This window comes from Globicephala melas, chromosome 6 (genome assembly GCF_963455315.2).
Source record: "Globicephala melas chromosome 6, mGloMel1.2, whole genome shotgun sequence".
NCBI lineage: Eukaryota > Metazoa > Chordata > Mammalia > Artiodactyla > Delphinidae > Globicephala > Globicephala melas.
Genome location: NC_083319.1, coordinates 2611837 through 2632551, shown reverse-complemented (window position 1 = coordinate 2632551; position 20715 = coordinate 2611837). Strand labels below are relative to the sequence as shown.

The window sequence follows — 20715 nt, the reverse complement described above, 5'->3', positions numbered from 1 at the left end:
CAGGCCTCCCTGGCGGCGGAGACCCTGGCGTGCGAGGGTGCAGAGCCCAGCTTGTTCCCGCGAGCACTTTCCGTATTTCCCCAAGTGCAGGAGGCCTGCCATCGATTGCCGTCAGATACCCTTTCCTAAGTGAGCAAGTTTCTCTTTTCAAACAGCAATAGATGCTGACTGTGATTAGCTGCCCTGTCCACCTCTGTTAAGATGATCCTTAGGTCTCCCTGCCTTTCTGTTAATGCAGAGTCATGGTTCTCAAACTTTTGGGCTGCTGGACCCCTTCACCCTCCTAAAAATGATTAAAGACCCTAAAGAACTCATATGAAGGATGCTATACAATTTTACTGAACGAGGCACTTCCCTGGTGGCGCAGTGGTTAAGAATCCGCCTGCCAATGCAGGGGACACGAGTTCGAGCCCTGGTCCGGGAAGATCCTACACACCGCGGAGCAACTGAGCCCGAGCGCCACAACTATGGAGCCTGCGCTCTAGCGCCCACGTGCCACAACTACTGAAGCCCGTGCGCCTGGAGCCCGTGCTCCGCAGCAAGAGAAGCCACCGCAACGAGAAGCCGCGCACCGCAGTGAAGAACAGCCCCCGCTCACCACAACTAGAGAAAGCCCACGTGCAGCAACGAAGACCCAACGCAGCCAGAAAATAAATAAATAAATTTAAGAATAACTAAATAAATAAAAGCACTTAAAATTTTTTTTTTTTTACTGAAGGATAGAAAATGAAAATCTCAGTAAATATTTAAGGATAAGAACCAGGCTCCTTGATGGGAAGACATTGTAACATTGTAAAGACAATATTCTCCTGTATTGATTGTAATAAGTATATTCTCCACAACTGAACATCTCTGAAACTGACATATACTTTACAATTAAGGGCATATCACAGCTTAACTCGCAGCTTTTTCCTTCCTAGTAATACATTCAGTAACGATTTATCTTAAAACAGATGATGTCTGATTTCATACGTGCTTTACATATCTTAGCTCTTTTATTTTTTACACTAATGCTTCCAGCAATATTGGTGTGATTATTACCCCATTTTACACAAGAAGAAGCTGAGGCACAGAGAAGTCAAGCAACTTATCCAAGGGAACACAGCTGGGGAGAGACAGAACTGGGATTTGAGCCCAGGCTGTCTGGTCCTAGGGCTTCTACCATTCTGCACTACTCTCCAGACGTTGAGTTTCTTCAAATTAATCTGTAATTCAGTTCTATCTTAATTAAAGGCCCCCAAGGATTCCCAACCTCACGAGCTGATAATACACGTAATTCAGAAGAGGAAAAAACTTAAGAAAAATTTGGCAGCAAGATAAAGGAACACTGACAGGCATTTTACCCTTCTCGAGAACAGTGGTTCCACAGAGCCGTAAAAGTTGTGTCTGTCACATGCTGGGGAAGGGAGAGGCAAACAGGAGAGCAGAGGGTCCAGAAACAGACCCTTGCGTGTATGGAATGAGATTTACGATGGATGTGATTTTCACTTCGATAGTGAACAGGTGACACCTGGCTCTTCGTGCGTCAAAACAAAATGAAAATAAAAATAAGCAAACCTCTGGCTCACATTTGCAAAATTCCTCAATGGGCTAAAAATTAAGCATCAAAGTCAAAATTGCACCAATAGTAGGGACAATATCGTGTACTTTCATCAGCCTCCCAGAAGCCCTAAAGAAAAAGCCCCACAGATCTACCCTTGAAAACTGTCAGCTTCAGCGTGATGGACCATAAAGAGAGGTGGAGACAGACAGCAGCGGGGAGGAAATGTTTGCCACCCATAAGAGAGATTCAGGTTTCATATCCTGAATATGTGGTGAGCACCCACAGATCAGCATGAAGACACAAAGCCTCAGGAATGGAAGAAATGGGCCAACGAAATGAGCAGGTGTAAGAAAGGATTCTCAGCCACGGCAGCAGGTGGGCAAAGGCATAGTCAACCAGAGATGTCATTTAACGCCGCGAAATCGTGCAATTTAATCACATCCAGCATGGGTCCCGGTGTGTCTGGGAGAAGGGAGCATCGGGCAGGGTCCCGGAGGGAAAATGACAGGTCACTCAGATGAGGGTGTTCAAGGAGGGTTTAATAACAGGGGTTTTGTGAAGAGGTGGGCCCAGCGAGAGGCCCCAGGTGAAGGGCAGGAATGAGCTGTTGTTCTCACTGCTGGGATGAAGGGAAGAGGCCCCAGAAGGAGAGCGCTGGGTCCCAGGAGCCAGCATGACATGGAGAGATGCAACCCTACAGAGAGGGGCCCGGGGTGTAGAGCTCCCCCCCACCCCGCTTCGGCCTTCGCTCACCTGCCATGCCCGCTCCTTGGCCATGCCTGGGGGAAGACTGGAAGGTTCCTCTCGCCCGTGTCCACACAGGCAGCAGCTGTGTTCACTGCTCACACACGGCTTTCTCACCCACCCTCCTGAGCCGCATGCCGCGCCCCCGTAAAAGGGAGGGAACCAACATTCAGGCCAAGCAAGGCCCACTCTGGCCCGAACCCCCGATGCTCGGGGTGAGAGCCCCTAAGGGAGGGGCATCCCTGGTGGCAGCAGAGTGCGGCCGTCCCAGGCTCCTCCGAGGGGAGAGGCATGGTTCACAAACGTGGCAGGGTCTCAGAGCGCACAGGGTCACCCGACTACCCCAAACTTCTCATCAGAACACGAACGGCAAGGCTAGTGGAAACAGTGCAGCGGGAGAGGCCGGCAGGCGTCGGGAAGGGCAGCAGAGTCCTCGTGGGTGATTCTAGTTTCATAACAAGGACAGCGGCCCCAGGGTCCCTCCCCAACCTGGGAGCCACACTGAACCCCAGGCGTTGAGAAAGGGGGCAAGGAGGGTGCAGTGCGGACAGGAACCACCAGCAGAGAGAACTCATGGCCCCAGACTGACCCATCTGGGGGTGACAATGGGTCAGTGAGATGCCCGAGGCGGGCCCTTCCCTCCCTGCCATGTCTCCTGCTGCCAGCGCACCACTGGCCCTGGTTGCAGACAAGGCCTGGTTTCCAGAATGCACCCAGATGTTCTCCCCCGGCCTGGCACCTGCTGCCCCCTGCCCCCAGCCTCCTGTGCCATCATTGCCAAGGGACAGACCAAGCGCGCAAAGGCCTTTCCATAGCCGGCAGAGGAGGGAGGACCGCAGGCGGGGCTGTGGAGGGAGCACACTCCCAGCCCAGGGGGCGGCTGGCGGGCGGTGCCCTGGGCAGGGGCTGAGGGTGGAATGCCATTCCCCTCCAGGCTCCATCAGAGGCAAGGAAGCTGTCTGGCCAAGTCCCACCCCGCCCCTAGGATGGGTAAAGCCGGAAGGACTGGGGCTCCAGAGACCAGCACCCAGGCGCCAGGGCGGACCACCAGGAGGGACAGGTGGGATTTCATGCCCAGCACAGCCCTTGCTGCTGGGATGGCCACAGCCTTTTCCTCACAGAGCATCCACGCTGGAGGGGGCAGGGCGGGGGTGGCCTCACGCTCACCTGGGAGGTAAGCAGACTCAGGTGGCTCAGAGCCGCACATGGGGAAACTGAGGCTGAGCTGAGGGCCCAAGTTCACGCACTTAGGAAGCAGGGGACCAGGGTCAACCCGCACTCTGTCCACCTCCAAGCCCTTGTCTTCCCCCTGTGCTGCCCCAGGGCAGTGTGACCAGATCTACAGGTCCAGACCCAAATTCTGGACCAGCCCAGACCAGGAACCTGACCCAGGGGTAGATTCTGAGAGGACAAGACTGGGCCTGTCCTGTCCACCTCTGCATCACAGCACCCATCCCTGTGCTGCACACAGTAGGTGCTCAATAAATGAGTCAGTCTGACTTGGCATAAGCACTCATGGTCAAAGAGAGGTAAACAATTGCAGAAAAGGGGACATTAGAATTTTGATCAAAGTGTTATGTGATCCTCCTGGCATCCCGGAGGCTGCATCACTCAAGCTGGGCCTTGTAGGGTGCGTAGGAGTTCGTCCAATGTGATGGGTGGAAAGAGCATCTGCGGCAGAGGCACCGGCATGGGCAATGGCAGTGAGACACGGACATAAAATGTGCACCTGGGATCAGCCAATCTGGGGGTGGTCCTAGGCCGAAGGACTGGCCTGCCCTGCAGAAGTTGCACTCCATCCGGGAGGCTGAGGAGAACGGCTAGGGAATTCCCGCTGGGGAGGGGCCCAGACGTGCGTGGGATGGATGGGGGTCGGGGGGAGTGGGGTGAGAGGCCCCGCTTAGGGGTCTTGCAGTGGTCCAAGTGTCCCCAGGGCAGATGGGCTGAGATGGGCTCTGCCTCTTCTCTCTGGGGAGCCTGGTGGCGGGGAGGGGCTCTGGGCACACCCCTGAGCTGTGCCTCAGCTCCGTATCCGGCAGTCACTTGCCCCTCACTGCCTCGGTTTCCTCATCCATCCAACAGGAAGGATCATCATGGCCAGTGGTCTCAGTGGGGCGTCAGGCGCAGAGGGAGGCTCGGCTTCTGGCTACTCCTGGTCTGGAAGGCTGAGAATCTAGGACCAGCATAGAGCCTCAGACAAATGCTTTCTCATGCGAAGGTCTTTCATTCATTCAACAAACAGTTGCTATGGCTGGGGCTGGGAGCCGGAGACGGAGAGAGACAAAGCTCAGCCCTCATGGACCTTCCTTCCCAGCACAGAGAGTCAGAGGATGAAGGAGCCATAGATGAGACGGTGCCCGAGAATCAGGGCCACGAAGAAAGGGAGCAGACGCCCGGTAGAGAAGGACCTGGCGAGGGAGGCTGAGGATGAAATCTGTCCTCCCAGCTTCTTCAGTGGAATTCGAAACACCACGCATACCTCCCCATTTTACCGTGGGGGACTGGCTCGGGCAACAGTGTGCGTGAGCACAGGACCGTAGCTGATGCCCTTTAGGTCGCTTCAGGCCCCCAGATGGGGGGGGTGGGGGGGCAGCGGCCAGACCAGGGCAGGAGGGAGCCTCAGCTCGGTAAGCCCACCCCTCACCCCTGCGCCCCGCCACCCCGGAACACGTGCTCAGCTCTGCTTGCCCGCATGTAACCTCGCTGTTCCCCCCTCCCTCCCCAAACCCTCCCCCTTCCTCACCCCCCACCAAGCTTGCCATTGGGAGCTGGCAGCAGCGATGGATTCTGACAGGAGAGCCACGGCCAAGTCCATGTTTCCGGTCTTTGTGCCCCAGAGGAGGTCATCTGCTGTAGGGCTTGGGTGGCTAGAGCTCACACGGCACCTCGGAGACCCTCCTGAGGGAAGGAACGGCTCCCTCGCTATTGGGATGAAAGGCCTCCAACCTCACACAGACCTTATTGTCGGGTCATGACGTTTGTAAGTGTCAGTCACAGAGGGGCCTCCGTCTTCATCTCTTATTAAAATGAACAGTTTTCAGCATTCTCCGCAGCCTGTGCTAACAGAAGCAGGCAGGTGGCAGGAGATGGCTTTCCTCTTAGGAAAGGTTCACAATAGGGTCACATAGTCCAAACAGGCGATCTCTTATGTTTATCTTCTATTTTTTAGCAGGATTAGCGGGGGCCCCCCAACAGCATGGGACATGCTCAGTGTGGACTTAGGGCCCGCGGGATCCTGGCCGTGGCGCAGCGCAGGCAGGCATTCCCTTCTCCAAGTCTCAGGCTCTTTACTGTCAAATGCGTCAAATAAAAGAAGAGTTCTCATCTCTCAGGGCTATCAGGAGGGCTCAGTGGGAGCTAATCATAGCACAGTCCCGGGTCCAGCTCCACCTGAGGCAGGGAACCTTGTCTCACTGGAAACCTCACCCACCTCTGAGCTCCCAGATAACAGGGGCTCTTGCCCTTGTCTCTGCACCCCTCCCTGGGGCACAGCACAACAATGGACGGATGAATGAATGAATGCACTGCCTGGGTTTGCTCTTCTTGTGGGAAGGTTTGGCTGGGAAACTGAAGATCAGATCCCGAGAGCTCCTGCTAAGGCTTCTCAACAAGGAGCAAATCTCTGAAATGGAGGAAATAAGAATCCCCTGGGGCCCCATCTCACTCCCCCACCCTGGGCAGGACTTGTCCTGGGATTCACACAAGGAACCCTGAGGGACCCTTGGCTGTGTCCCAAGCACCTCTGTCATCACCATGGTTTCCTCGTCCAGCAGCCTCGACGATTCCTAAAGAACAAACACACCAAGCTTGTTGTCACAACGTTTTCAAATGTTGCGGTAATTAAAAACCATCAGTGATGTCCGTTCAAACAGACCAGGCTGTCTGCTCCCACCAGGGCAATTGGAATCATCCCACCCACTACGTGTGCCTGACCCCTGGCACACGCACCACACACCCGCCCATTCCCGGCCCCTTGCACGCCTGGTTGTCTGACCCTCTCACTCTCACACACTCTGATGCCTTGTTATTCTCCTGGTCACATCCAAATGACACCCAGTCCAAAGTCCTCAGTCTAGGATGTGAGTACACGCTGCTAGCCAACATCACAAGATAATCACAGTGTCATGGTACTGCCCATCCCACAATTATTTTTTTTAATTAATCTGTTTTCTAAATGGGCTTGGCTTGGGGACATAGATTTAGTGACATCAGCCGATCTGCCACCAGCCCATTCAATCAGGCGGAACCCCTTAGGAGTGCAGATGGGGAAAACAAAACAATTCAATGACCAAAGAAGGTTAATTTAGCAATTGCCCGAAGGTACAGGCTATTTCCATAAGTACTCACTGGTGGAAACAGCCGCCACTTCTGTCATTTGGCCCAGCGCCCATAAACTTGGAAAACTCAACGGGGTGCCCCTTTGGGTGCCCCAAGATCCGCTGGGCAGCTGAAACAGAGGCTGGGGAAAGGGGGGCCCCCTCTGAGCAGCCATCGGCTGCCCCTTCTGAAATCTCACGGACTTCCAAGGTTGGAAGGGTTCCCCAGGGTCAGCTCGGCCAGCTCACCTCTGCTTTAAGTCATGGCCAGCTGCTGCTTGGATACGTCTGGAGATGGCAAACTCACCCCCTCCTGAAGGTTCCCAGAAAGAGAGTTGGCCGTTATCCTCACATCCTGGCAGAAACTTTACCCCCCAAGCGCTCTGCTTCTCTGTCTCTCTGCAGGACCAGACTCGGGTCAGAAATAGCAGCTGGATAAATGTCCTTTGCCCCCCGAGAACTTAATGCACTCCACCTGAACTTATATGTGACTGTGTGTATTGTGTGGCTGTGATTAGAAGGCTGAGTCCCCGCGGTCAAGCCATGGTCCCTCCCCTACAGGCTAGCCACACTTGCCCCCAAGAAACACGTGGCCATAAAGGTCCCGTCTTTACTGTGCCAGGCTCAACTTACGAAAGCCCCATTTGCTATCAGTGGAAAACGAACCTCTGTAAATTGCCACGCATGATCCAACGTGTTGGGATTTTTTTTCACCCAACTTGGCCATCTGTTGGATTTGAGTTATACCCATGAAGCTCTGCGTCGCGGAAAGATGCTGGTGCCGGGGACGTAGTAGCTGCCGTAGTCTGCAGTTGCCATGCAACTGGAAAGCAGATTGTAGTGGAAGGAACACCAGTGGGGTGGCGCCATGACGTTCCTCCCACCCCCAGGCTTGTTTTGGGCCAAACCTGAAAGAACTGTGCGTAGCTCAAATCCTTTTCTTCATGCGCAGGAGAAAGTGCTATTTAAGGAAATCTGATGGTGAGTTGTTTCTATAAAGTCAGACTAGTGACTCTTCATTTCCCCCACCCCCTTTTTATTTTTGGAAATGGGGTTTTTGCTTAAAAGCAAGCCACGCTTTGGTCACACAAAGACCAAGTGTGGTGGTGACGATGGGACATCGTTATCCAGATGAAACCCATTCAGCCACCTCCTTGCTGGTCGTGTGACCACGGGCGCGCCAATTCACCCCTCTGTTACCATCTGTAAAGTGAAGATAAGAAAGGCATCTACCTTACGTGTTGGGAGGAAGTATTCAGTCTGGATTCAATAAAATGGGCTCGATTACACCATCACAAGCACCAGGAGCCCACCTCCTTCCACAGCACAGGAAAGAAACCAGAGGTCAGGAGCTCCAGAGCCCGAACCGGTGTCAGAGGTCTGCAGCCGTCCAGACCCACGGCGGTGAGATTCTGCAGAGTATGAATGAAAAGTAGGCATGGGAAGCAGTGGAAGGGCCTGGGAGCTGGTTGGTAAAGAGGGTTTGGCAGTGATGCTCCTTTTAAAATTCCTGGCACACGTTTGCTAGGATCCAAGAAATCTTGGGGAAAAAAAAAAAAAGTTGCTCAGTTGTCATAACGGGGATTTTGACTGGAAATGATGATTTAAAGGATTCCTGTGCCGACTCCTAGAGCGTTGACTGGCTGGCTAGTTTGCACCTCTCTCGTGTCTTCCTCTTTCTCTCTCTCTCTCTCTCTCTCTCCCCCCTCCCCCTCTCCCCCTCCCCCTCTCTTTCTCTGACTCCTTATATGGAATTTCTATTAATGTTTCCATCTTTTTTCCTAGTTTGGGGAAAACGTGGAAAATCTGGAAAAAGAGTGTTAGGACCACACGCCTGAGAACTGGTCCAGCTCACCTCCAGTCTACTGTTCTTAAGCCTAAAGTCTTCAGCTGCAAACTCAGGGTATCAACAGCATCTATCTCACTGGACTGTTGAGAAGACTAGACGAAACAACGCAGGACAAGCGTTCAGCTTGTGTCTAGAACATATTAAGCACATAAGGAGTGATGTTTATCGTGAGATAAGTGCCTGGTGGAAGCAGGTACGGCTCACAGTTAATTAATGAATCAAACACAACCACTGGTCCCCTGGGAAAGGAGGCAGGTGACGTTTAATTATCCTGCTTAGAAGGGACAGAGATACAAGGGGCAGGCACCAGCTCTTCCCACTAGCTAAGAGGAATAAGGTACTTGCCTGGTTTGTTATAAGGAAACTCTCCAGACTCAAAATAGCTTGAATACTTCTGCCAGGGGACCTGACAGGCTGGACAGCGGGCTGGACACTTGGAGTCTGTCCGTTTGGTCCCTTGGCCCTGCGGTGTGGCTCTGGGCAAGTTGCTTACCCTTCTGTCCTCAGCCCATCTCTAAGGTGGGAATGGACTCCCAGGAGGTCACTTTTCCCCCTGTTTTCAGTATTCTCATCTCTAGTATGCGGGTGAAGCTGCACGTTCTTCCTGCCAGGGTATAGCTTCTTATAGAGAACTTAAGGGTCAATAAAGCAAACATTCAAACCGTGCTTTCAGGGTGCTGGCACGGTTCTTATTGCTTAACATGTTTGGATTCAAAGCCCTTTTAATTCCAGAACTTTCTCAGTTCAGGGTCCCTGTGGGTGCAGCCTCCTCTTGAAGGTCTGTGAGGACAGAGGTCACGGAGCGCTCATTTCAGGCGGAAGGACCTTCCATCAGAAAGCACTCAGCCCCAATCCGCCTCGCTTTCACTTCTGTCCATTGGTCCTAAGTCTGTGCTTTGAAGTCCCCAGAAAGAAGTGTACTCCCTTCCCCTATGGAGGCCCTAAGAGGTCCAGAGGCAGCTACCACGTCCCCAACACCGGCCAGCCCAGCCCGGAAGCAGCACTGCCCCCTTCTCTCACTTGCTCCGTGGCTGCTAAACAAGAAAATGGGGGGGGGGGGAATCATGGTAAAGGCAAGCATTTACTAAGCGCTCATTGTGTGCCAAGCCCCTAGGCGTCGTTGAATTTCACCCTCAGACCAACCTTACAGGCACTGCTCTTAGGCCCATTTTGAAGATGAGAACCAGAGACTTCCTGAGTAAGGACTTGCCCCAAGGTTGCACTGTTGGTAAACAGCAGCTTCGGCCTGACTCCAAATCCCAACGCTGTGGAGACGGGGAGCGCCCGGAAAGCAGGCTGAGAGCAAGGGGCGGGAGTGGGCTCGCCCCCAGGCCGGCGGGAGGTCGCGAGCCTCGGCCCTGAGCAGACGAGCCGTCAGCACCAGGGACAGCTCCCGGGCCGCTCCCCGCAGCCCCCGACGACGGCGCGCGCGGGGCCGGCGGCGCGCTTCCCGCCCTGCTCGGGCGCGCGCCCTCCCCGCCTGCGCGCGCGCCCCGCGCCCGGGACTGGGCTGGAAGCGCGCGCGTGCCGCTCGCCGGGAGCCAGCCTGGGCGTCCGGAGCCGCGGCTCAGCCGGCGCTGGCAGGGGGCTCCCGCCTGGGCACGCAGCCGCCTCCCGCGGACCTCCGGGGCCTCTCCAGCGCCCGCCTCGCCCGCCGGGCCCCAGGAGGCGCCGCAGCTGTGGCCTGGGCGTGAGCGGCCGCCACTAGCTGCGCCCGGCCTGGGACGGACGCCGGACCGCCCCGTCACGTGCGCCCAAGTCCTCGGCCGGCCCGGGCAGCGCCGTTCCCATGGTTCAAGGTAAGGGCCGAGATGGCGCGCGGGTCACGGGGCGTGGGGGGCAGAGGACGCAAGCGGGGAAGCCCGGCTCAGTGCTCACCTCGTCTGGAGCGCCCACCGCAGCCTGCCTGGGCTGCCTTGCGCCAGGTCCCTGTCCCAGGCAGCTGCCGGAGCCCGGGAAGCCCGTCCCATCTCCGGCCGCCCTCAAAGTACGCCCCTGTCGAGGAGGCTGTGGACAGAGACCGAAGTGGGCAGTGAGGGCCTGAGGGAAAGGCAGGGGCACCCACTGTGCCGAGGGATGCCTCGTCTCTCTCCCGGCGGGGGAGGAGGGATGTTGGAGAGGGAAAGTTTCCAGGAGGTGCCTGGCCCCCATTCTCTCTGCTGCCAGGGGCTGAGACCTTCCTTTACCAAGATTTGCCTTCTGCAAGACACCATGCTGGGTGCTGGACCTGCGGTATCATCCACGCATTGCACCCAACGCCCGCGAGGAGGGGGACATTGGCCCTATTTGACAGATGAGGAGACTGAGGCTCAGGGAAGTTTAGTCACTTGCCCAAGGTCACACAGCCAGTAAGTGGTAGAGCTGGCCTCAGACATGCCAGCCTCTGTCATTGCCACCCGCCTCACACCCAATCTTTGTCTATTTGAAATCTCAGCTGAAGTGGGGGAGGGGAGCGCCAGACTGGCATTTGGGTTTTTCCAGTCGGGGGTGGAAGGACTCTCCAAACACCGAAAATCTAGGAGAGGTGCCCTGTCCACCCCCCAAGCGCTGCCATTTCACCCCACTCCATGTCTTCCACTCCCAAGGCCAGGGACCATGTGGCATGAGCAGTCCTGCCCCTGTGCAGCCCCCCGCAGCTCTGAGACTAGAATCTTGAGGGTCGAGTTCACGGACCCTTCTCGAAGATAAGAGGGCGTCCCGGAGGCCACAGCCCCAGCATGCCCCCTTGCACGTTCCCCAGGAAGCTGGCTCAGGAATGCCAGAAGGGACACCTTGCCAGCCTTCCTCCAGCGATCCCCTCCACTCAGGCCAGGCCAGGCTTCTGGGGGGCTTCCAGGAACAATGAGAACTTCCAACCCCCAAAAGTTCGGGCTCGCCAGGAAAGCACATATGCCCATGTCCCCACCTTCCCCCTTTTCTGGCGGCATTGAGGATGGAGTCTAGGTGACCAGAGCTCTTCTCATCTAAGCAGGTGGGTGCGAGCACCTCCTGTGCTGGGGAAGAGGTTGTTTACGTGGGCTGACCACAAGCTTTCTAAAGAAGCTTGCATGCTGGGAACTTGTGAAAAATCTGGCTTGCTCCTGACGCTAGGGCTCAAGGCAGTGTGGGGTTTTCTCCATTCATTCTTTTATTTGGTAGTGGCTTGTTAAGCACCTGCAGACAGGATGAAAAAGACAGGGTGATACTCCCGCTGAGCTCTGGTCTTCCCGTTGACTGCGTCTCCAGTGGGGCTGACGGGTCCGGATTCACTTGGAAAGCTTGGAAGTGGCTTCCCGAAGGGGTTGGGGTCTGAAAAGGATCCACGGGCTCTCCCAGCCTTGGTGCCCCAGGGGTGCGCAGGAGTCGGGCTGGGGAACTCTGGGGAGCTTTGCTGGCCTTTCCGGAGGGAGCCGATGCTCTGCTCCAGGCTCTGGCACACGGAAGGGTTGCACCTTCTCCATCTTTGCCTCCCCAGCATGGGGAGGGGAGAGCGCCCGTCCCAGAGCCCCCACCCCAGAGCCCCCACCCCAGGCTCCAAGGCTTTGAGCCCCAGACAAGCGTTGCTTATGCCAGCACGATGGTCCAACATGAATAAGGGCACTTGGGGAAAAGGTAGGCACGGCTGCTGGAGCCAAGACTTAGCTGCCCAGTTCTGTCCACCTTTCTGCGTGACCTTGGACAAGTCACTCCCCCTCTCTAGACCTCAGTTTCCATCTGTGACACGATGGGGTGAATCATGTAATGTGCCCCGTGGGCCACTGCAGCTCTGTTCACCTAAGCCCCGAATGGAGTGGGTAAGGCTGGCACGAGCTGCAGTGTTGGGAGAGTTTGCAGGGGTTTTGCAATCTCAGGGCTGATGTGAGCCCAAGCCCCCAATCCCACCAGCCCCACTTCCCACTCCAGGGAGGACCCCAGCCTTGCATGTTTGGGGGCTGGTTGTAAATTGCTGACCCCCGTTGCTGGTTCTGGGTGGGCTACACAGACCCGGGACCCGCTCCTGCAGAGCGGCTCTGGGCTCCTGCCACGTGGGCCTGCGCTGTGGAGTGATGGCAGCGGGATCCGCGAGGAATAGTTACAGCACTCAGGAGGGGCAAGAGGGCAGGCGGAGCCGCGGGAGAGATTTATTACGGCTCAGTAACCGGGCAGGAGGCAAGGCAGAGTGGCAGCTGGCCCTCGTCCTGTCCTCCACGCGGCTCCCGGCCCCGCCACTCTCTCCTGTGCATGAGTAAAAAGGCAATTTGCGTGGCAGAGAGAGAGGGTTCCGGGCTACCCTGGGCAGATCACTCAGCCTCCTCATGTGCGAAAAAGGGGGTGCTTCTGCCTTCCCCACTGGCATAAACTGAGAGTCCTGGCTGGCGGCATTGGCACCCGGAGCCTGTTCCGGGGTCTGCGCCACCGAGGCCGCGGCAGCTGGGCTTCTCAGCCTGGCTCTGCTGCTCTCCTCGGCACTGGCTTTCCTGGCGGTGTGTCGGTCCCTCTTATTTGCTCCAGAGGGGATCTGACAAGCCCAGAATCTTCGGCGTTTGCCAGCTCCTCTCCTTCCACTACTGAGCAGAGAGGCTCCTGGGTACGGAGTGCGCGCTTGTTTCTCTTTGCAAAGCTCTTTGTTCCCTTTGGAATCAGGCCCCCTCCCTGAACAGGCTCACGCTGGTGAACCCTCCCCCAGGCCTCGGCCCCGCCCCCTTGCTGGTGTCTGCCCGGGGATGGACGGTGCTGCAAGGGGAAACTCTCAGGTGCGTGGGCCAGCTTGTCCTGGGTGGAGGGTGAGCCAGAGCCCCGAACTCAGACGGAGGCTTGGCATCCAAGCCCAGCGCTGCTGCTTCCTGGCCTGGGCCCTGGGCCTCTGGCTCTCGGGCTGTGAAGTGGAGACTGTGGCCCCTTCTTCCCTGGGGGCCTTGGAGGATTAAATAAACAATCCTGGCGAGAGCTCTGGGACCTTGGAAGTGGGGAGCAAGGCTTGTAAGCCCAGCTCTGTGGGTGGGCTTTCTCCGAGGTCCCCAGGAACCACAGGCAGGAGAGCCTGGGAGGACCTCGGCCAGATATGGCCTTTAGAGAACGCTCCCCACAGTGCAACGTGGAGGGTACCTGGGAGGAGGTGAGGCTGGAAGCAGGGAGGATTTGGGGGAGACCGCTGCATCCAGACAGAAGGGAAACAAGGGAGGCCTGGACCAGGAGAGTGAGAAGGGGGCAGATGTCAGGCTCAGCTTTCCCAGGCTGCAGAGGTGGGAGAGGGCTGGACCGGCTGGGAGTCCCAGGTGGAGGCGGATCAGGGACCTGGGCAGGGACGCCAGAACAAGTCAGGCTCCCGGAGCTGCAGCCTGGCCTGCCACATCCCCTGACTACTGAGGACCGGTTGGCAGTGCGGCCGAGTGGATAAGAGCACAGCCTTTGGGGCTGACCGGAGCTGTGTTTGTGTCCAAGCTGTGTGTCCTTAGTGAAGTTACTTAGTCTCTGTGGACCCCAGGTTCTTCATTAATAAAATGACAATAACATCCAACAACAATAAAATAAACAACAATATTACATCCAACGGCAATAAAATGACTGACATCCGCCTCATAGGATGTTCCAGCCGATCGGGCAGGGGAGCCCGTGCAGCGAGGAGCCCCAGCAGAAACCTCTCTTCTGGGCCAGGTCTCCCCCAGGGCAGCCCCCACCGGTGCTCACTGCCTGGCTTGGCCACAGGCTGGCCTGGGGGCTGCCCCTGACAAGCAGGCAGACCCTACCCTGGGACCGCTCTGGCTCCCTGACCGCCACCTGCATCTTGATTCTTCCCGACCAGGTCCACGGCTTACGCACGCCACGGCAGTGGCCAAGGTGGCCCCTCGGGGCGCTCCCAGGCTGGTCCTGTCTAGCAGCTGGGCCTGGAAAATAGTCTTCTCCGTATTCTTATTATCTTTATGGTTGTTTGCCGGATCGAGTTGCACGTACCGTACAAGCACAAATACGGAGCGGCGGCCCCCCCAGGCCAGCAGCCTTGACGTCCCTGGGGGCTTGTTGGGAACGCAGATGTTCTCAGGCCCCCTCCAGACCTGCTTGAAAAGCTCCCTGGGTGATTCTCCAGCTCCATGAAGTTTGAATCACGCTGTTCTAGAAAACACACCCTACGCCGAAACAGAAAAAGGGCTCTCCCCGCAGAAGGCTGTCGTAGGTGACTGTCTCCTCTGTGCTACTCACATTATTAATGAATATATATTCATTTTAATCTACATGAAAGGGTTTTTAAATAAAATAAAGGCATATCTGCTGTAAAAGAAAAACCAAGGCATGCAGCTTTGTTTGTTTGTCGCAAAGTAGAGGCTGTGTTAGCGGTCAGTCGTTTGCTGTGGCCACACTGGGCATCACCAAGGGCTCTTCTGCCCGTCCTCCTCCCTCGTCCTTTTAAAAGCAGCCCATCTGGAGCATCTGTCCATACCAGCGCCCCGTTCTCTCATTTATTTACCTGGACCCGTAAACAGGTATGAGGTCATCCGGGTTTTCTGCGTTGTCTGGTTTTCACAGATTTGTTCAGCGACGTGATCCCTACAGGGAAGGATCTCATGGCCGGGGATGGGGGGTGGGGCGGGGGGACACGCAGTCGTGAATAGAACGAGATGGCAAGGGAAGGGCAGTTCTCGGTGGATTGTAACCTGGGTGCGAGGCGGCAGGCGTCCCAGATTCAGAGGGAGGGACCCCGTGGGCAAGAGCAGTCAGGGAAGGCTTCCTGGAGGTGGAATTTGAGCTGAGCCTTGAGGGACGCATATGGAGTGGGGAGGAGCAGGCGTGGTGGAGAGATGGGGCGTTTCTGCCGTCACGGGGACGCAGGGGCACCGTCTGTTGACTTTGGCTGGTGACCCACTGAAGATGCCCCGGCGTTCCCCATCGCTCTCCTGCCCGTGAGAACCAGCTGGGCTACTTCCTGGTGGTCTCACTGGCCCTGAGCACTCAGACCTGTTCTGCGATTGAAGTCGGTTTCCCCGCTCGTGGCCCCTCTGTCATCCTCTGGTCTCTCTGCCAGGCTTTAAAAGGCCCACCTCCGCCCCCTGTGCCGAGGGGAGTTTGCTGCAGTCAAAGGAAGGACCCGCTGCAGAGCCCCCGCCCCCGCCCCGGGGCCCAGCCGCGCCAGACGGGTTTGCAGCTGCCGCCAACGCGCCCCCTAGTGTTAGCTGGTATTATTTTGCCAAGCGCGATAGGAGGCAGGAAAGCCTGGGGCTGCAGCGGGGACCACGGGGAATGTGTCTGACCCAGCAGAGGAAGGAGGCAGCCAGGCAAGCATCATTAGTTTATCCGGAACACTGTCGAGGGCCTCACCTTGCAGTCTGAAGAGCCATGTTTTACATCCTGTCTTCCAAATGCTTCCGCTTGGCCTTGGCAAATGACCCTCACTCCGTACGTACATTCAGGGACTCTCTCCTAAGACAAAATAAAAATGCTCCCTTTTCCAGTTCAAGGCGAGCACGCGACCCATCACCCCAGCCTTTCTTTGCAGGGGGCCCTCCCGCCCCACCGGCCACTGCTCCCGGAGCCCAGCAGAGCCGCTGGCTTAGAGAAGGCCGCACATCTAGAGCGAGAAAGCACGTGTCTTTTCCTGCCAGGGTATCCCCTCGAAACACTGCAAAACCGGTCACGGCTTTGAGAGGGCCGATCCCAAGATGTGATGATCCAATTCCGGTTTGAAGGAGGACAGTGAAAAAAAGTCTTGTATTTCACCAGAAGAGAGTAGCAGCCTCTCTTATGTCGACTTGTGAGCTTCTGGTATCTACCTGTGTTTAGGGTTTGTTTGGTTAAAACACTCATCGTGCAGAAGGCTCCTGGCTCAGTGCGAACCCATTTCCAAAATTAAAAATATAGTCAACTTTAATTGTACCTTCATGGAACTTCCCACACGAGCATTCCCTCTAAACAGATCTCTGTTTCCAAAACATAGTTTGTTTTACAACATGGTGTCTTGAATGATCACTTTTGTGGTGGTTTTTATCACCACTGGGCTGTGTTTGGTTTTTTGCCGTCTGCCCTTTTTTTCCTGGGATCGTCCACATCTGTACAATGAGACGTGAGGATGAGGGGAGGGGAGGGCGAGGAGGAGGGCGTAGGGGGAGGTGGACGGGGGGGGGGCCAGCAGGGCTGCAGATCCAGCGGGATGCGCGGAACAGGCACAAGGGTTAGGACCCCGCAGCTCAGCCCAGCCCCCGGCAAGGGCTCCTCCCAGCTGGTGACCTTAGGCGCATGATCCAACCTCTCTGTGTCCTAGTCTCCTGGTCCTTACAAACGGGGATGGTTGTACCCCCCTCGTCGTGAGGATTCATTATCACCCAGCTAAGACCCCGCACACCCAGAGGAGCATGACAGATGCAACCTGCTGCTACATTCTGGGGTCTCTGGGCCTGGTGGCTGGAGGCTGTGGAATGGTCGTCGCGCTGGAACTCGGGTTTTCTGTTGTCATGGGCGGCTGGGGACCCTGCTTAAAAGCCATCCCCACTGAGGCTAGATCCCAGACCCCTGGTATGGTCCAGGGGGCCCTGCAGGGAACAGACCCTGCCAGCCCCCACCCCCAGCCTCATCACTCGCCTCTCTCCCCTGCCCTGCTTACTTCCAATTCTGGAACACTCAAGACCCTTCATCCCTGGGGGTCCTCCCACCTCCTCACCTCCCGGCCTGAAAGATCCCTCCTGGCTAGTACAGGTCTGCCCTTCAGGGAAGCATCCCTGACCTCACACTACCTCGCGAGGAGATCAGGCCCAGGGCACGCTCTCAGCCCGTCCACGCCCAGCTCTGTGGCTCGTTCCCACCGGCCTCCCTCCGTACACGGCCTGGGAGCCCGTCGAGAATGGTACCTGTCGGTCTGGCTCATCAGTGGCTCGGGGACGGCACCGGGTAGGGGCACTTGTAGATTTTTGTTGGACGGTTGGATATTTCTGTGCCGTTCTGAGGGCCAGCCTCATCTGCTGAGGGGCCGGTGGCCTCTGCCCGGCTCTCCCTGGCCTGAGACCCCCCGCGTTTCGAGCTAGAAACGGCATCTATATTCCCATCCGGGTCTCCCTTCCAAACAATCGAAACCTGTTCAGGAAAGGAGGGGCTCAGAGTGTCCCAGAGATGGGAAATCAGCCAGTGGGGCAGGAGTGTGGCCAGTGCCCGGGGGTCCGGGCATCAGCAGGGTCTGTTCTATGCAGTGCCTGCCATCCTCTGTTCCACGCAGTGTGGGAATGTCATCATCAGATGAAGTGTTGGTTGGCGGTTCTGGACCTGGTGGCCTCACTTGGTCGGACCTCGGCTCCTGGCCAGGCCCCGGGGGTTAACGCCACCACTCTTCATTGACAGCGACTCCCGGTTTTGAAAAAATCATTTAATCTGCAAGACGGGCCCTTTCAACAACACGCCTACACTCACTTAAGAATGGCTGAGCCCAATTTTTTTTTAAAGGAAAATAGATGTAAACAGATTGCTCCGGGCACGGGCTTTGCTGGAGCCTGGGCCACGGAAGACTTCCCAGGGCAGCTGAGTTGCCCCCAGGAGCTTGGAAGGGAGTCTCTGAGTCGGCTGCAGTGGCCAAGGCTGGGAAGAGGCTCGTAGCAAGTGTGCAGCCTGGGTGCCTGCAGACCCAGCAGGCAGAGCTCCGTAAACCGTCAGACGAATGAAGAGGTGAGTGAGTGGGTGAGGGGCAAGGGGCGGGCCGGGGGCTGACCGCCGCCCTTTGAGGCCTCTGCCCCCAGAATGAAGGTGCACAGGCTTGTCCTTGGGACAGAAGCTGGGGTGACTCCAGGGAGGAGCGGAAAGCTTGGAAGTTGGCCGGGAGTCAGGGGTGGTACCGCCCTCCTCCCTCCCGAGGGAGAGTTGGAGATCCCACTGCTCGGGCTGACCATCTTGGGTGAATTGTGATTTCAAGAAGAAAAAAGTTCCCTTATTGTTCACCCAGCGGGTGATTAGGCCAGGTAACGTCCAAAGTCCCTTCTGAATGGAAGAGAAACAATTCAGGGGGTTCAGATTCTGAGCACCCGTTGCTCGGATGTTCTGATCTTCTAGGACTCCGGGACGTGGGTGCTCAGATTCTGGGAGTCCCTGGTTCCACCACCTTAGATCGACCTCTCCCCAACCCGCTCCACGGGTTCCCTGGCTGTCCACCCACCCTTTCACCCCTGCCCCCCACCTTCCTCCAGCCCCACCCCTGCTGTAGGCCCTTCCTAAAGCCGCAGGGCAGAAGCTGGGCCTGATTTAAATGAGCTGCACTGATCTCACGCAAGGGTAGGGTCAGGCGGGTCCCCGGTGGGTGCCAGGTCCCCGGAACTTAAAGGGTGTGTCCAGAGAGGGCAGTGGTAGCACACCCCTCCGCCACGTCCGACCGCTGGATGGTCCAGTCATTGTCTTTGGAACAACCAGGTGGCTGGATTCACCTTTGCCCCTGTTCATCTGCTCTTCATTCACAATTAGCACCATGAACACAGACACACAGACACATACAGACACACAGACATACACAGACACACACGCACACATGCATACACACAGACACACAGACACACACACACACACAGACAGACGTACACAGACACATATACACACACGAACACGCACACACGCATACACACATATGTATATACATTACACACACATAGATACGCCTGTACACACAGGCACGTTCATACAGATACGCATGTACACACACATACACCCCCATATACATACATGCACGTGCATGCATATACACAGACACAACACATATACACATGCACACGCACACAGAACACACATACACACATACATGCACCCACAGATACATGCACACATGCACAGATACATGTACACACACACGTACATATGTACACATATACCACCGCCCCCTGCCACACACACAGCCCTGGGTGAGGCGGCACTGCCTGGACTCAGCAGGAAGGGCTGGCCCTGGCCCCCCCATCTGCTCTGGGCTGTCTCCAGGGGTGGGAGTTCAGGGCCGCCCAGGTGTGCTGAGTGGTGACACACAAAGGCGTCCTGGGAGTTTACAAGTTAACCAGCAGCCCAGGCCTCCATTTCACCGACTGTAGTTGCCTGGGTGCGCCAGCCCCTGGTCTCCTGTGCCCCCATGTGGATAAGGGGACAATCCTGTCTTCCCAACGCACAGGGCTGCTTGCGCGGGAGATGCTGTACCTGAAAACTCAGCTTAAGACCCAGGTGTTATTCTAATTAGCCACTGAAATCAGGGCCGGGCGAGAGCGGGGAGAGGCAGTGACGTTCTCACTCGCTCCCTGCTTGCCTTCTTCCCTCCAGTCCGGCAGCCAGGCACCTGGTTCCTGGGCAGAAATCGGGCAGGTGCCCTGATACGCTGGGTTAAGTGGAGCCCCACCTGCTCACCTCGGTGCACGCAGCTTGCGGCGGTAGCCGTGGAAACTTCTGTAACCTTGTGAACAGCTAAAATTTATATACTTTTGGGTTGGTTGTTTTAAAAGCATTATACGGATTTCCTTTATACTTTTACACTCCTGTAGGGATAAGTGAGGGGAACGCAAAGCACAAGGTTGTCGTGCAAAACATGCCTCACACCCACTCCCCCTGTGCTCGCTTGGGAGGGCCTGGGTCCAAGCAATTGGGGTCCTCAGTAGGGAGAGCCCCTGAAGGGCCACTGCCCCCTCCACATGGCCTCCCCCAAGACAAGCCAGACTCCACCCAGTCCCCCATGAGCAGCGAACTTCCCACATGGCTCCCCAACCCACTGCTCAGGTAGGGCCACTGGGGACCCAAACCCAGTGAGAAAATAAGACTCCTCCAGTAATAGGTCCAGATAGCGTACATACCCTGGCGAGGAGCTGAGCCATGGGCCCTGCCCTCCGGGGCATCATAGTCAAGAAGGGGGAACAATACGAATACTGTCTTTGATTTCATCTTAATTTCAGAAAGGTTTTTTGCTGGCTAGAACATTCTAGTTTGGTGTGCCTTCTTTCCGTCTCCTGGCTTTAATCGTTTCCAGGGCAAAGTCGGCCGCCCTTCTTGTCTTTGTTCCGCTACATGTGGCACGTGACTTCTTCTCTAAGATCGTGTCTTTATCGCTGGTATTAAGGAATTTGATTATAATGTTCCTCGGTGTCGTTTGCTTCGCGCTTCTTGTGTTTGTGTTTCATCGACTGGATCTGTAGGTCCGTAGGCTTTCACTCAATTTGGAAATTTTTCATCCAGTACTTCTTCTGCTCACTTTTCTGCATCCCCCTTCCTTTGGGGGTCCCAGTGACACATCTATGAGGTCACTTGAAGTTTCCCACATCTCACGGAAGCTCTGCTTACTTATTTATGTTTTGTCTTTTATCTCTGTGTGTTCGTTT

General features: G+C 56.3%; 1 protein-coding gene and 1 long non-coding RNA gene across 5 annotated transcripts in view; one reads left to right on the top strand and one right to left on the bottom strand.

Annotated features, from left to right (window-relative positions):
• Positions 1-618: 618 nt before the first annotated feature.
• On the bottom strand, positions 619-10421 carry LOC132597439 (uncharacterized). Of its 4 annotated transcripts, XR_009564229.2 has the most exons (6): positions 9596-9866; positions 8459-8582; positions 7837-8015; positions 7270-7564; positions 5047-7002; positions 619-4695 (listed from the first exon to the last, which is right to left on the bottom strand). It is a non-coding gene; the product is annotated as an uncharacterized lncRNA (long non-coding RNA). The 4 variants fall into 4 exon arrangements; XR_009564226.2 differs by having other exon boundaries at positions 5047-7564; XR_009564228.2 differs by lacking the exons at positions 8459-8582; positions 9596-9866 and adding an exon at positions 10331-10421 and having other exon boundaries at positions 5047-7564.
• The window catches only part of FAM163B (family with sequence similarity 163 member B), a 30882-nt gene continuing 20155 nt past the window's right edge, over positions 9989-20715 (top strand). The window contains exon 1 of the mRNA XM_030838123.2: positions 9989-10251. The gene's annotated coding sequence lies outside the window, so the exon portion shown is untranslated. The remainder of the gene's footprint in view (positions 10252-20715) is intronic.